General features: G+C 32.6%; 1 protein-coding gene across 3 annotated transcripts in view; it reads left to right on the top strand.

Annotated features, from left to right (window-relative positions):
• The window catches only part of Oatp74D (Organic anion transporting polypeptide 74D), a 122,109-nt gene that overhangs the window by 16,318 nt on the left and 88,369 nt on the right, over window positions 1-17,422 (top strand). The gene's annotated exons all lie outside the window — the stretch shown is intronic.

A 17,422-nucleotide genomic window follows, 5' to 3' on the forward strand; every position in this document is an offset into this window, starting at 1 on the left:
ACCCCGTGTTCATTCGTGGCGATGGCGATAAAGACGAGCGATAGAAACTGGGCCATGTGACGCAGGTACCCACAATAATAGAGGGAGCAGAATGACGACCTACTTCGGTCGATTCCAGTATAGCCGAGATTCATGCCGATATTAGAGAGACTCGATCCCGCGAATTACCTGTTCCACCAGGTAATACAGAGTACTTAAATATAAGTAAGTACCTATATACGTCACTATACTATATGGCGATTCGCAACTGACGTCTTCATTTTAATAAAGCGAGCACATCGAGACGTAATAATAGTAAAATCTATGTTAAACTCCAGAAGAATTAGAGAAGATAAAGAACGGTGCGAAAAATTATATAAAAATAAAAAGTTAAGAAGGTGAAAAGGGAAAATTTAGTAATTTGTATTTAAATGCATTTGTATTTAAATTATTAAATTTTCCCTTTTTAAGATAAAGAAGTCTTTACCTTAAAATTGAATTCTACCATTCATTCAGTTTTCTTACGAGAAAAATAAAATAACCAATCTTTTGATTTTTAGATTATTAATATTCTATTTTATATGATATAAAAACATTTATTGTAAAATTACTATATAAAATTACTGTTTTCCATTTCTTACATTTCTTGCATTTTTTCGATTTAATGAAAATCTGAAATATAATATCCTGGGTTGAAAAAGTATCGCGAGCTGCAAATAAAATATCGATACAGGGTTGAAAAAGTATCGCGAGCTGCAAATAAAATATCGATATTACATTTCAGATTTTTGTTAAATTAAAAAAATGCAATAATATAAGAAATAGAAAACGACGTCCGTATTTCAACAATAGTATTAGGTGTTGGAATTAATTCGTAGCGTTTTACAAGTGATGGGAAGTACTTTCATTAATGTATTTTTTAATGCTCATGTGAAATAAATAACATTCTTTCATTTAAAAACGCTACGAATTAATTCCAACACCTAATAATAAACGTTTTTTATATCATATAAAATAGAATATTAATAATCTAATAACTAAAAGATTGGTTTTTATATTTTTCTCGTAAGAAAACTGAATGAATGATAAAATCCAGTTTTAAGATAAAGAGTTAAATAATAAATAGTGAATTTAATAGATCAAGCACACATATAGATGTAATAACTAATATAATTGTAATAATATGAAAAGTGACATTACAAAAACCAATATTCAATTAAGCGAAAACTTATATTGAAATTAAATGAGACTATAATTATAATTAATAAACTATAAAAGACTATACATTATTTTGTAGATGATTATTAAGTAGTAGTAAAATTGTATGCGTTTATACAACATCTGATTACATATATTTTATTTATCTAATATTCTATTTTAGCACTATCTTTTTAGTCTTCTACTTAAAATTGTACATACATACACAAAAATTTGTCTACGTTCTATAAAATGTATTGAATTTCGATTTATAAATCGATTTCAGCATTTTTTCAGCATTAACACTTTCTTTTATTAACTGTTAAAAACTTATTCGAGCACGAAGGGTTCCCTTTACGTTTTCGTAAAATTAGCATTATTTTCACAGAGTTTTGCACGCGGTAAATCATAGGGCGCTTTCAAAGGATGCAGCGATCATTGCTTAGGAATCGGGCACAAAAGCCGCGGCAAGAATCGAACAAGGCGCCGCGTTGTGTGTGTCGAGAACCTACAGAATTCTACGAAAATAGCTTTAGTGTCCTCTCAGCGTTTTTTCTCCCTCGAACGACTGGTAGCACGCAGTCGGTTGTCGTCACGCCACAAAGTAACAAAGTCACGTAACAAAATGCATCCCCGAAGCTTTGAAACCGCACGAGTATGCGTCGAAACGTGTAATTTGCAAGGAACGGCCAGTTCCTTCAATCGAGTCTGTCTCACCTGCGCACAACGCAACACGGATCTGTGCCCAAATTATCACCATTAACGAAATGCAGTTCGCGGTAACAGTTTCAGTTTAGTCTATGGATTCGTGGGTGTACGTTGTATTTTTTTTATTGTTGTTCAGACCACAAAAACAGCCAGCAGTTTAGCTATGTAACAAATAATTTGGTTTTATTAAAATCATCTCTAAGCTTACTATGATTGATCTTTGGTTTTATAATGTATAGACTCGTAATGAACGTTTAGAGAAATCTGAAGAAAGAAATCTTCTAAAATAAAATAGGACAAGCTTCAGTTTTCAAATATTATTGTTCGCCATAGAAAACTGCGATAGAAGCTTTTTGCCATAAACACTGTTGATAGATAAAAGCATCAAATTATGTGATCAAAAGAAGACCAGCTTATCTTATCAATAATAGTTTATTTCTCTACGACTATAATATTAAATAAAAAGAATAAAAAAAGTAATAACTTTATTATAAGTTTAAATCAGCACATTCTTTTAATGTTGCGAAATATAATAAATTAGTTCAACAGAGATGATTCATTGATATGAAGCACATAAATTCTCTTTCAATCTCGCGAGCAGGAGAAGGCATCTTCCTTCGCAGGTGTTTCCACGATATTTTCCACGGCACGTCGGCAGTCTGGCTTGACGATTGTATGGATCGTTACACAATCGAGCGCGTAACGAGTAAGAAATCCCAGCTAGCGACATAATGCCGCCACTATGCGAATGTCTCGCGCGAGTCAATGGATTTCTTATGCGGCTTCTTTACTCTCCTTGAGTGTGTACTCTTGCTAAGATTCTCCACTTATTTGGATATTTATTTCACATTTCGTAAAAATTTTTGGAGGTCTTATTAGATCTTATAAAGATAGTAGACTAGTTTCGCTGATATCAGAAGTAGCTTATTGTGTGAGAGAAATTGACATTGATGTTTAGCTTGGTTTACTATAAATAACTGTTTTTATTCAATCTTTTTTCATAGTATTGCTATAATAGTACGAAATGCATTACGTCATAATGATAATTTACATGAACGGATTATGTATTTCGGTTTCGCAAATGTGCGGAAGTTCCTATGAGTATGATCATGTAATTGATAATTCCGATTAAAATATATAATTTTTTTTTCGAATATACATTTTCGTGATTTTTTATTTAACATATTAATAATTATTAAAATATTTTTTTAACACAATCGAACGTTCATAAAAAAGAAATGTATATATATATATATAGTATATATTATTTATATATAATTTTTAATTTATTTTATATATAGTTTCATTGCTTGCAGTGAACGAAAGAAGTTAGTGAATCGCGTAATACAAAGTAATCCTCTTATAAATGCGAACACGCCGGATATCATTAATGCAATCGATTATATGCATCGTTAATTGTAGGTAAACATGTTTTACTATACGCGCGAGTTTTCTTTGATTGTTAACATTGTTACATGAAGAACTTGCACTCGTTTAACCTTACGAACACAAGTAAGCAACCATTCATTTTCCACTTAAACCTGTATTTATAGTCACGTTTCTGCTGAGAAACTCGAGTCAAACCAGTCTTGAAACGTGATTAATAAATGTGCTTTGAGAATCAATTTGATATTCATAATGTCATATCAATAAAAATAGCGATTTGAAATAAAATTAAATTGGATGAAATTTCTCTTGAAATATTGAATTAAAATTGATGTGTGTTAGAAAAATGTAAATAAAAATCATTGGTACGTGTTTTATTAAGTAAATTTATTTATTATTGATCTACTATGTATCTGTTAAATGTTTTCCTAGTTTTATTTCTATTCTACACTTTATTCACAAATAAAATTTTCAGATAATTATAATAAGATAACATTTACAATTAAGAATACAAAAGAACATTATAAAAGATATATTAATATCGTTTAGATAATTTATTATATATGATTGGTTAAAATTGAATAAATCTAATGCAAGTTTTTTTCTTTTTGTATTTCGATTCGGTTTAAATAAAAAGTAAATTAAAACACAGTTCGGATTAATAAGAAAATTTTACATCAAATTCATTTATGGATTTGTAATAAAATTTTTTAAAATAAAAAACTATTGAGAAAGAACCTTTTTGAGCAGCGTTTTTTAAAATCAAAATTTGTTTTAAATAAAGTATGAAATACAAGAGATTTAAATAAGATACTCAAATATAAAGTTATTTATAAATGAAATAATCGTATAGTTTTTATTAATAATTCTGCGATTAATCGATGAATGTGATGTTGAAAATAGGAATATGGTATTATGCAGCAAATCAATCTATCGTAACATCAAGCATTTCTAATGTTGCGTCCAATAAAAAAACTGAGCATTTGCCAGGAGCGTAGTAGGAATAACAATATGGTATGCCTAAGTGCACACAATAACGATGTGTATAGACTTTTTTCTTCTCTTTAAACTACTCGTACATAGTGATCGTAATTGCAGTACTTAGAAAAGTTAACGATAATAAGCCTGATAATTTTCAATAAATTGCTATAAATTAATATATATATAGCTATTTACATTAACTACAGCTCTAATAGTTATACATTAATATATATATATATATATATATAGAGAGAGAGAGAGAGAGAGCATTTCGCAATTGATAAGTTTTTTAACAAAAAATTCTTTGATTGAAAAGATTTTTTGATTAAATATTATTTACCTGTCATATATCGATTTTACAACTTTAGATACATTTACAATATCCACATAATTTAGTTATCATATTATCGATATATTAAAATTTAAACATGTAATGAACAAAATTAAAAAAAAATGCAATTTTTAAGTCATTATTATAACCGTATTTTTTTAACTATACATACATACAGTACACATATACATTTCTTAGTATTTTTATTATAGTACGCATATATAAATTTCTAATTGACTTATGCCAATTCTGTTTGCTTAATGGCAATCCGGGAAATATCGAGATTTATCGACAAAGTATTCTCACTTCGGTGACTTGTCAGACGAGTTGTCTAGCATGGAAAAATTAATGATGTCACTTGACGCAACGCGAGATAATGAAACAGCGCCTCTCTCGTATGTATGTGTCTAGATAGGTAGGTGTCGACAATACGGTAGAAAGTTCTCCCGCTCTTACGATCGTTTTTCTTGATAGAAAATAAATAGATAAGGAGAAAAAGAAACGGCAATTGGTCATGTACTAGGGACAATCGTAGAATATCAACGAGAATAGTTACGCGATTCGATGTCGAACGATTGGCGACGCGTGCAGTAGAATTCCCCCGGAGAGCGTAACCATACATAAGGCGTATCGGGCGCGAGGCCACCGGTGCATTGTCATCTTCCCACACGCGAGCGATGCGCGCGGAGAAATGCGAGGCAACTGCGATATACTAGAGGGACAGGAGGGGCGGAAAGAATAATGTTGGCGTTCGCTTTTCGATAACCTGGTTCCGTTTCGTCGTAGATTTCACGGTCGTCTACCGCGATATGCTGGTGGACGAGGAATAATTTATTGCTTTTCTTCTATTCTGAATATTTTTTGTTTTTTTTTTATGTGTTCGTGAGAGAGAAAGAAAAAGAAAAAGAGGGAAAGAAGGGTGGGGCGAAAAAGAGACAATTTGATTTTATTCATTATCACTTTTAAATGATTAATTATCACTTTTAATTTAATTGCGATTGTATTCAGTGCTGTTTAAATTTTTGTCCTTTCCATTTTTCTGTAATGGTATTCCTAGGACATGAGTTCATACGCGTGGTATCAGATTCGTAACTCAATTTTTACTTCCCTTGTTAACGAGAGCATCTACTTGTTCCCTTACAAAAGGGAAAGACTACGGCGGGAAAGGGTTGGTGGCAGAAGCGAGAGAACCCCATTACCCATGCAATCCCCGATTTTTACTTTGTGTATCGCGACTGAGCGACTGACCGTTTGTGTAGCTTCGAGCTTGAAATTTTACTGCGCATCTCGGTACCGACAATCTGAAATGTCTGTCTGCAAAATTCTCGCGATTTACCATGGATACTGGAATTTTCTCGACGTGTTACAAAATAAAATTTTTCTGCCCATGTATATCCAAGTGATTCTGATGGGTGTAGTAAATATGAGCATGCAATACCGTAAAGATTCATTGAATGAATATCAATCTCGAAAAATATTTCTCATTTAAAAATTTTTAAATTTTTTGAATTTTTAGAATAAAATTAACAGGATTATGTAACATTTGTTAAATGTTACGTATTACGATTTTTCCATTAATTCAGTCTCTCTCTTTTTATGGAAGTTATGGCAGAGTTTTATGAGAGTTTAACATCTTTGTTGAAATCTGCTATTTCGTCGTATGCATCAGGTGAGACAAGTTTCTAAAGCAATTTCTTCGATCGTGGCATTCTGCCTTAAATAACTTCGAGCCTACTGCTTCCTTTTTCTCATCACGTCACTCGAACTGAAACGGAAACTGAACTTGGCGTGATATCGATCATTGAAGTTACGCCCCGATCGGAGAAATCTGTTTCGTGATGCCAAGAGGAAGCTGCTTTAATGCGTATCTTATGTAACGCGAAATGTCGTGGGTGCTGGCACGAGAAGAAGTAAGAAACGAATTTTGTTTTAAGAAATTATGAAAATAATCTCCCTTTCTAAATAAAAATCAAATCTATTAAACTCTAACTATAACTATACCCAATGTCAAATTTTCCATTAAATGCGGTTTGTGAAATATGTTAAAAATTTCTGATTATATAGATAGCGAGAAATAGTAATTAATTTCTATTAATTTATTCACGTTTTACTATTTCTTTTAAAATCTGCATATATTGTACATATATCTTAAAAAATAATGAGAGTCATCATCAGTAAAAATTTCTGTCTTAAAGTCCAGTATATTACACTTGGCATAAAATATTTGTAGGAATAGTTGTATCTATAGATTCGTAATTTAATATAGTTTATTGTTATTATTCAATCATGCAATTGAAAGCTAACGATTTTATTGCACAGTTTTTAAATTTTTATAATGTACTTATTTTAATTTGTTACGTGCTATTCCGAAAATGACACAAGCATATGTTTGAAAATGGCAAGATCTGTGTAAACCCACTACTCCAAAGAGAAGGATCATCCGTGTCACGTCAGACAAGTTACACTGCTCTGAGCAAGAGAAGTAACAAATTGCAGTTAATTAAATGTACATTAATATTGAGTAGGCAAGAAAATTAATTGACGAGTTTCGAGCAGTAGCTCGAATGAGATGAAATGATAATTTAAATGGTGCATCAAACAGATTAAGTGGCACTGTTTTTGCGTTGTGCAGCAGAAATCTGCCGCTTAATATCTTGTAATATACGTACATCTTTGTGGTGTGTTTCGCGCAATAAGTTTTGTGAGTCTTATGAAAATTCGACGTAGAATCAGACGTCTTTTAATGAGAGATATGTCTTGTGATGAGAAAGTACACAAAAAAAAAACTCGTTATATAGGATAGGTATTGAAAGATAGATAATTTAAATTTAAGAATATTACCAAGAAACTTAATTTTATATGGAAAAAAGAAAAGATGGAGTTATTCAGCAACATTTTTAATTACTGATTCATTGATAAAATTACGTAATAATGGGCATCGATATTGCAACGTGATACTTACCATATATGTAAGCATAAATGTAATTCGTCGATAATGTTACATTCGCTGTTTTCTCGCACGATTAAATTGATATCTTGCTTTCACCGACGATCATTCGCATCATTTATCAAGCACCTCGTTCGCGCCGATCACACTTGCGCGCAGTAAAATAAATCAACACGGTAAATTAACGGCTGAATTCGTTAGTGCGTAACTATTCGAATACCTATTCCGACGAAATATTTATTCAGTGACTCTACCGTATGTGATGGAGATAGTGCATTAGATAGATTAAGAGCTCAATGCTTTTTCCATTAGCGGAAAGATTTATATACGTTGTTCCGCGGGTATCACAGATTACTATAGTATTAGAAATAGAAATGATTCTTTTTCCAATGACGATTTGGAAATTAACAAAATGCCATCCATCTACAGGAAATTTGTTCCTCTCGAAAAATTCTTTTTTTGAAGATTATTCTCTTAACTTTCGGATTACGTAAAATGCACACGATTCGCCTTTAATTTCGGCTTTGCGCGAAGCATCCGATTTCTCCTGATGTAATTCTCGATCCTCTTGTAACTTAACGATCGATATCGCGCCAAGTTTAGTTTCCTCAGAGACGCGTGACGAGGGAAAGGAAGCGTGGTCGGCGTAGAAATTACTTTCGGTTGAAAACAACGTCCCGGTGATTTTTACTTCTCACCGTCAATGCGGTTGCATAAGCCGCGGATATTATCTTTTATGTCTTTTTGTTTCCTTATCGAAGAGAATATCGTGGAATTTTTATATTAGATTATTCTTCTATTAGATTAGAGATCACTTCTAATGCCTGTTTCCACCAATGTAGATTAACTTTAATTTCGGTTCAACTTACTCTCCGTCTTTTTCTAAAGATTAAAAGTTTTAAAGATTAAATTGGTGGAAAAGGGCATAAGTCTTTAAAATAATCGCAACAAAGAAATAATAATGAAGATTTGAATAATAAAATTATTTTCCAATTATATATTAACATACATTTAATTTATATGAATATGCTTTACTGTCGATATAATATTGCAAATCAAAATTATGTTGGACTATATTAATTTTTCTTTCGATATTATCTGCATATATATATGATGTTGTTAAATGTGATATATTGAAATGTGATATATTAAAATATTAGTTTTACGAATCTCATTATGCAAATACTCGATGCGTATTTTCTGTCGATGCGTATTTTCTATAGATGGCAAAGTGTAATACCTATATGTTGAATCTGAGAAATATTGGCCTTTTGTCCTTCGACCACACACGCTGTGCATCATTTTGTTGTAACAGATTTCTTCGTCGGATACTAATTTTTGTCTGACAGAGTTGAAAGGCGATACCTTTTCGGCTTGCCTGCCCTTCTAAAATTTGCACAAATAACTTGCCAAGCAAATGCTTTCAATGTCGGAGTTTACATCTAAGTTGTTTTCAAACGTGTTTAAGTAAATGTATTAATTTGTACATTACCTTATTCTATCTAATTCAATTTCTAATAAATAATACAAAATAATTTAAAATAATTTGAAAAATTGTATGATTAGATTTTTGCCAATCTTACATTAAACATTAATTTCGATCAAATTAATTAGAATATTGACAAATTAAAAATTAGTAACGAGAAACACGATGTATTCGCTATGAAGAATTTTAAGTTTGATACAAGACACATTATAAAAAAATGCAGCGTTTAAAATGTTTACATTTTCAAATATCTTTGTAAACAAACGTTTAATAATAAAAGAAATTTCAATTTTAAATATTTTGTGTTTTAAATCCAAACAGTACATAGTGTTTTGTTTATTGAAAAAGTTTAAAACTAAAACTTTAAAAGTTTAAAACTAAAACTTTTTTTAACCGTTTAAAAAAATAGAGACAAGAATAAAACATCTTAATATCTTAAAATTAAACACTTCTTTTTTGAGTATATTTCTAAATGTGTCACTTTTATGACACTCTATGTGTAATGGACTCTTGTTTAAAACCTTTCCAGGATGCGCTTCAATGCAAAAGTGCATTCTGGAAAAAATCGATTAACATTGTCCGGCACGTTTTCATGCATTTTTACATAACTCTTGGCAGCACTCTTATAATTTTTTCTTTTTCACGATCGCTCCTCTGCATTCAGATTTAGAAGCACCTGAATAATATCGTGATCGTTTAGACGTGATAACGAATTTTTTTGCGATGTCTGAGAATCCACAATATTATACCTCGATGAAAAATGATGGAGAAATAAAAGAGGGAAAGAGGACAGACAGGGTAAACAGAAATTTGTGAACGAATATGATAGGAAGTATATACGGAATAAACGAGCGAAGAACGTAACCATTGGTGAAGTAATACGATTGGACTTGTATACGGTGGCGACGACGATGGCGAGGAGGAGAGAAGCGAAGGGACGGTGGAAGAGGGAGGAAAGCTTTATAATAGCTCAACTCTGGAATGAGGAAGTCTCGTACGAGACGACACCGCGGGAATACTAAAGTCTGGGTTACTAGTTGGTTGTTGGTTACTTCGCGTATTCCACGCTCATAGCTCGGGCACGAGATGGAGTTTCCAGGGATTGTATTTCCGTCCTGGACGCCTTTATGCTCTCCTGTCGTCGTGAACCGTTCGCGTGAGTGAATGAGGATGTACTTGCTTCTCCTTGACACATCATTCAAAATTTTGAAGAATTAATTCGATAAATTATTAAATAATCGATATCGTGTGATATTAATTCTGTTTTGCATGAAAGAACTTTTTTTTTCCCGAAGTTAATATAAAATTAAATTTTTTTAAGGAACACTGTCATCTAAAATTGGTCAGAGAAATATAATATTTCAAACAATAGTAAACATAATTATTTTTAATAAATTTTAGTCTTGTAATATATTGATTATTAAAAATCAACTTAAATATTTACTTAAAGCTTTAAAATAACTTATTTAACATCTTTATTTTATTTAACAACAATATATATTTCACTATTTTTCTAACATAAACTTTATTGTATTGAAAATATTAAATATTAAATAGATATAATATAAATCGGATTTTTTGTGTTCAGAATAATTTGACATTGTTTTTAGTTATATTTATTAATTATTCGTATTATATACTTTAACTTTTCTTGCAAAAATGTGGAAGGGTTTAAATTTCTGAGACAAAGCCTGCATTTAATCTTATTTTGCAAAGTTATTGAACTTAATGCGTCGTTATATATTTATAAAAGTGTGGGATATCCAATGTCTTTCGAATTTATGATGGCAATTAAGCGACATGATGTGATCTTATAATAGTTGAATTCTGAAATGGAGGAGTCACTACGTATCACAAACACGTATGTTATTAGTTCATGATTTAATGCATTTTGAAAGATAAAATTTCTATTTCATTGTATCTTTAAAAAGTTAAAAATCTTATTTTACAGTCTATATAAATATATTTAAATTTAATTATTATAATACAAATTTTTTTACTGAAAATTAAATAAACTTAAAAATTAAATAAAATTAAAATTGTATAAATTAAATTTTCTTATTTGATATAATTTGACATTATTTTTAAATATACGCTTAATTGAATAATGTCATTTGTTTTTTTGCAAGTATGAACAGATATGATTTATAAGAAAAGTTTTTGTATTTTATATCACAAGATTATTCATTATTATATTTTTTATTTTTTTCTTTAATATTTATGTAATACGTTCCGATTACTATGACCACATTTTTTTTTACTTAGAATTAATAGAAAAGAAGAAAATGGTACATAATGATTTATTACCTATACATTATCGCAATTAATCAGACTATTCGTACATATTGTACATGGACAATTTTATTGCGCAATTTATTGGTAACCAGAGTTGCGAGTTTCCTACGTTCCGTAGCACGTCAATTTCTGAATTTCACGCGCCCATTCAGGTGTTTTCATCGATTTATGCAAAGCGAAAGGGAAAAAAGTAAATTACACGTCGAGAATAAATACATATTTAATATGGCTCTAATCTGATAAATTGTAACATCGCGATAATATTCATATTATCGCATTAATTGAGGAAAATTACGAATTTATTTCGTGTAAAACGATTAATATATTAATACATAAATAATAAGTCAGTATGGGGGAAATTGATAATAATTTATTTTATTTTATGAATTATTATTTGGTAAAGAACAATTGTTAGCTTTTCAATGAATCCGGACTAATGTCATGCATGTGTAACGAAAATGACATTTTTGTGCCGCATAATTGATGCGAAGGAGGAAAAACGCGCGAGAAAAACTCGAGTTCTTACGTAGGCGTTGTTTATCGAAGCGCTAAAAATTATTCACATTGACAAGGAAACGACCTCGTTTGGGTAAGACAAATGTCGACCACCAAATACATCGTGACGAGTATCTTTTTGTCGCGCACTTGCTTCTCCCAATCTTTTTCCCAGCCGACGCATTGTGTGGCGCAAAGAAAAAGGAAAAAAAATTGAAATTCTGATTCAAAATGCACCAGTCACGTCTAAACGTGAAAAAACAGAAACGACGCCGTGTTCGCCGTGTGTCGATTGACATTTTGGCTGCTGCATTCGCTTAGATCACCGCGTTCTTTTTAACTGGACTCTTAACATCTATATATTTACATCGCAATTGTATTTACGCGATTGTACGTGCAATTAAAACTGTATGTTTAATATTAAAAATTTCGACGAGTAAATCACCAAGAATCTACACATTTTCATATCAGTAATGTGAAAGATTTAATTATCGAAATTTAAGTTTGAAAAATAAATGATTTACGACGTTGGCGCTCAAATAAAAATCATGACGCGACGCTCATTTCTCGCTAAAGCAAATCTCAAATCTGACTGTCGACACCTCTCGATTGATTGTTCTCTTGTCGGGTGGCAGCTTTGTCGAGGCCAAATCGTTAAACCGTTTATATCAATCGACCGGCATAATTGACTTTCGACTCCTAGCTCCTTTTCCGTTGCGCTCGATGTGTCCTCGGCTTTGACCTACAACAACAACTTCGTCGATACTCGGCCCATGGCCTGGGCAAAGCAGGTGAATCAGTCTTTTAAGAGATTCGCCCTTGGCCCTGGGGCTGAGTCTCGTGATTCCGCTTCGTTGAATCGATTGCGCGCAGCTCCAATCTGCCGCGCTTGATGCACCGCAGGCCCGGGCCAGACGCACTCCCGTAATGGAGAGAAAGAGAAAACAGGAGAGGGAGAGAGAGTGAAGCGGAGAGCATCTCTCCAATGACCTACATGCCTGTCCGAAATAATCTGACATTGCAGGCAAGACCTTAACCGCGACCCCCGGCGCTGGAGGAGGAACACTCTCAATGAGCGAATCATTGCCAGGGTTTGTGAGCGATCGCAGCGCTCGTTAAATTCGGAGCGCATAGAGTTATTAGTAAAAATAAAAAATGACAGTAATGATGAAAGAAAAGGACATTGATAATATTCGGGAAAGAATTCAAAATAACGGGATGAAATAATTTAGTGCTTTAGTAAAACATATTTATTATTGTAGATAATTTGGAAACAAAAGGAAGATCTAATTGTTCCTTGATTTTTATACGTATATTATAACATCTTTGATGTGCAATTTATATTTTTTATTTATTTTGGAGTTATATATTTAATGATATATAATAATATATTCTAATTATATATCATGAGAAGAGTGTTTTGTCCTGGAGAGCTAGAATCTCACGTACACGAGTACATGAGTACGAGTATCGATTCCTAGAAGTTCGGTACAGCACCCAAAAGAGGGAATCGACGGGTGTGGTCGAGGAGTGCGTACATCGATCGGCACTTTAGCCTCGACGAAAGCACACCCTCCCTGTGCTGCGGAAAAGAGAATGACTCGTCCTGTCACAACCGACAGGAGTTTTCCACAATATTTCTCTTCCTGTTATTTTAACGTTATTCGAAAGATTATAAACTGAGTTAGTCCAGATTGTTACTTTAATGATGAAACGTCTTTATCATAATTAATGACAAAATGTCGACGATTAGAAATATATTAATTTTCTCTTTTTTTATAATAAAATTAAAAATTATTTTAATATTAACTATTTGAAGAAATAAATGTAGAGAGTGAAAAATATGAGGAATATAAATAAAATAAAACAAAATTATACGATAAACAATAAATAGATGGTAATGAAGGATTATGTTGAGTTTCGCGATATTTTGGAACCAATAACTTTAAATTTGTCAAATTAACTTTTATAATGACGATGCGCCAGGAAGTTACCCCCGTTTAGAAAAATCACTTTCCCTTTCTAAGGCTGGACCGAGCACCTGCCTCCCTCAATAAGCCGTTCGTGCGTGGTGTCTTCCTGCAGGACATGACAACAACCTTCACTCAACGTCAGACCGAATCACTGCGACCCTCGAGAGGGTGTTTCCGCGTGGATATTCACGCTAGTCGTGGCAAGCTAACTGGATAACCGATATTAATGCCGGGAATCCAGTGGACGGGACGGATCGGGTTATCCGTGGCTCGTTCACTGCGCGAGAGAGCTGTTTTTTTTTCTTTTCTGCTCTCTCTTTCGTTCTCAAATTTAATCCGCGAATGGGACAGGAAGGGGACGTACAAAGAGGTGGATTCCGTCTAGACGGGCCGGTGACGTCACGAGACAAGGTCGACCGTCGTCTGTGTCTGCTTGGCTCGTGGTGGTACACACGTGCGCCCTCGTTGCGATGCGGCCTCTCTCTCTCTCTCTCTCTCTCTCTCTCTCTCTCTCTCTCTCTCTATCTGTTCTTCCTTCTCTTCATCTTCCTCTATTTTGGAGTCTCTTTCATCCCCTCGTCTTCTGTTAGTCTCTTCTTGGCTCGCAGGACATCCCTCGAGGATCTCGTGTTCTCCAAGAGCAGGGGGATAGAATCACCAAACCGCCCCCGGTAAGTCGATGTTTCGTTTTCCCTTCTCTACTCGCACATGTTCCACCTCCATCAAAATAGCCGAGAGCAGTCGAGACCTACAATGGACCTATGGCGGATGCCGGGAACACAAGGCGTTCCAAGGAAAAGAGATTATATAGGATCACGTCGCCAGATAATAAAACCGTAACCTTCCTGAACGCTTTCTTGCGAGATCTGCAATTGCAATTCAATAATTTTGCTAATATTAATTGTATGACGGCACTCGAATTATTAGATTTATTTTTAATAAAATAAATATGAATAAATATTATATGTTCACGAGGCTATTGTAGATAGCGTTTTTGTTTAATAAAATGAGAAAGGAAAACATACATGGAAATGTACATACATGTATGATTATCTAAGGCTAGAATATTGTTAATATATTTAAGACTCGATATTGTTAATATATTCTTACAGATAATATTTTATTAATTTTTCATTCACTTGTAACAATTTTAATATTTTGCAACTTCTCATTCTCTCTCTCTCTCTCTCTCTCTCTTATTTCTTTAAGAAATATATTTTGTGTACAAATACGATTAAATACTGCGCTATCCAGTTTCATGCAATTTTTTGCATCGTTTTTCTTTATCTTGCAAACAGATCGGTGACCTCGATGAACACCGCCGGTCAAGACAACCAGTCATCGATCACGTTAAGATCGCCATCGCGATGCTTTTGACCGTCCGCGAGACGCATAATATCTGAATTCGTGTTGTCCCAGCATAGTCGATCGCCGGCTCATCAATAATTCAGCGGTTCCACGAGCGAGAAACTCGAAAACAAGGCGAAAAGAGAACCGACTCTCTTATGTACTTATACTCGACGACAAAGACAGTCGTCATGTCTTTACAAATGGTTACAAACGCGTCACCTAAGAGACACTCATCAGCATAAGATAGAATTTTGATTTTTCGAAACCGCGATAACGCACGCATCTTGATAAATACGTGAGCAAAAAGAAGCAGGCGTGAAACAGCAGTGAATGAGGACAGTTAAAATTTTAAAATATAATATTGGAGAAAATCCGAAAGTTGAGATGATGTAATAGCTATTAAGCAATCCAGAGGATAAAAAAATCAGCGAGAGAAATTTTTTTTATAAATTCGTTTGTGGCGTAATGAATTTTTTTGTAATATAACACGATAAGCAGTTTATCCTTTTCGAATTTTTATTTTGGATTATTATGTCCTTCTTTTAAATAAATTTCGTGTTGATGAGTTTATTATATAAGTTTGGTTTTTTATAACTAAATATATTTTCCATTTTTAAATAGTATGTCCGATGAATATAAAAATTTGTAATTGAGCTCCAAATTGTATTTATTCAAAATTTTTACATAAAAAAAATGTAATCATTTCAAAATTTTCCAAAAATATTTATTCATAAAAAAATTATGAATATTTGACAAGTATTCATATTCATTCAAATAAAGTATAAATTGAAAAAGAAAGCTTCAATAAACAATCGTTACCTTTTAATTATAAACTTTGATAACTTTAAGTAAAAAAAAATGAATTTTATTTATTTTTGTCATTGTAATATTCAGATTTTATAAAGAAAACTTAGAAATTTTGAAAAATATTTAGAAAGATATACATTTTTTATTTATAAATCTATCTATTTGATAGAATGCCATATATATTTCGATATAATTCCGGTTATATGACAATAATGTTATAAATATTTTATAGGATATCTTGGGCGCGACGTTCATTATGGTCTGTGGATATTAAATTCCGAGATATATTATTTATTCTCAATAAAAATGTCTTTGTTTAATCTATAGATTAAACAAGGACATTCATCATATAAGTCGCGAACTAAGCGTACGATATAATCGTAGCCATTGTTTTTATAGATTTCTATTTTCTCTTGTAGGCTTGCAAGCTATGTGCAGATAATACAGAGTAAAAGAAATGAAAATATTCGTAATCATATTAAAAAAATATTCATTCAAATGGAATGAAAAATATTTATTCGTTTCTTAACGATTAAAAAAGAAATGTATTCGAATGAGTATTTTCATTCATTTTTTATTCATTTATTCGAATATTAGATATATTCATCGGACACACTATTTTTAAATACTTCTATTGATATTGGTAAATCTAGAGATGCAAATTTAAAGCAGTTGCAACGAATGGACCAGACGTTGAATAAGAAATAAACCGTTACATAAAAATAATAGGACTTGTGTGTGCATTTGCGTGTGTGAAATAAAAATGGCACGTGTTACTACTACATGTAACTATGTGTGAGTGAGCAGACAGCTGACATTATAGCTACAGAACGAGACGAGTGGAAGGTACAGATTCCAATTCGAGTTTTGACAATGCAGAGTGCAGGCCAACGCTAATTTACTAATTCAAGCATAATTGCCTTCTTGGAAGGGGCAGACGAAATATATATTGAGCCAGGGTCAATGGTACTGCATTAGAGAGATGTAAAGGTCGCAATAATTAAGGACAATTTGGGGGAAGTGCATCGTCAAATTTTCTCGCGAAGGATTTTGTCGCGGTGGCAATAACGCGTGATAGCGTACATCACTATGCAAGGGTATTATGAAAAATATGCGAAGTAGCATAATTTAATCGGCTTATATATCATAATTTATTATTTATTTGAACAATTCATTATTTGATTTGATTTCCCAACTTAAGAGAGTGATCTTGATGATAGATATCCGCGTCCACTGTTAATCATAGCTAAGAACTGTTTTGATTCTATGATTATACCCTTTTATTACGCTATACGACGATATTAATGTGAGAAAAATGAAATTATCATTGATGGTTCATACAAATGTGATTCCTCACGAGCAAATCGGTTAGCATTCGTCGGCGATGGTCGCACGATCGGCTTCGTCGTTCCCTGATGAATAAGTTAATCGGGTTAATCCATACGTGCTCCGTTAAAGAAGGGCTTAATCACTTCCGTGTGTGTACA

Source organism: Acromyrmex echinatior, chromosome 12 (genome assembly GCF_024713525.1).
Source record: "Acromyrmex echinatior isolate Ae372 chromosome 12, ASM2471352v2, whole genome shotgun sequence".
Lineage (NCBI taxonomy): Eukaryota > Metazoa > Arthropoda > Insecta > Hymenoptera > Formicidae > Acromyrmex > Acromyrmex echinatior.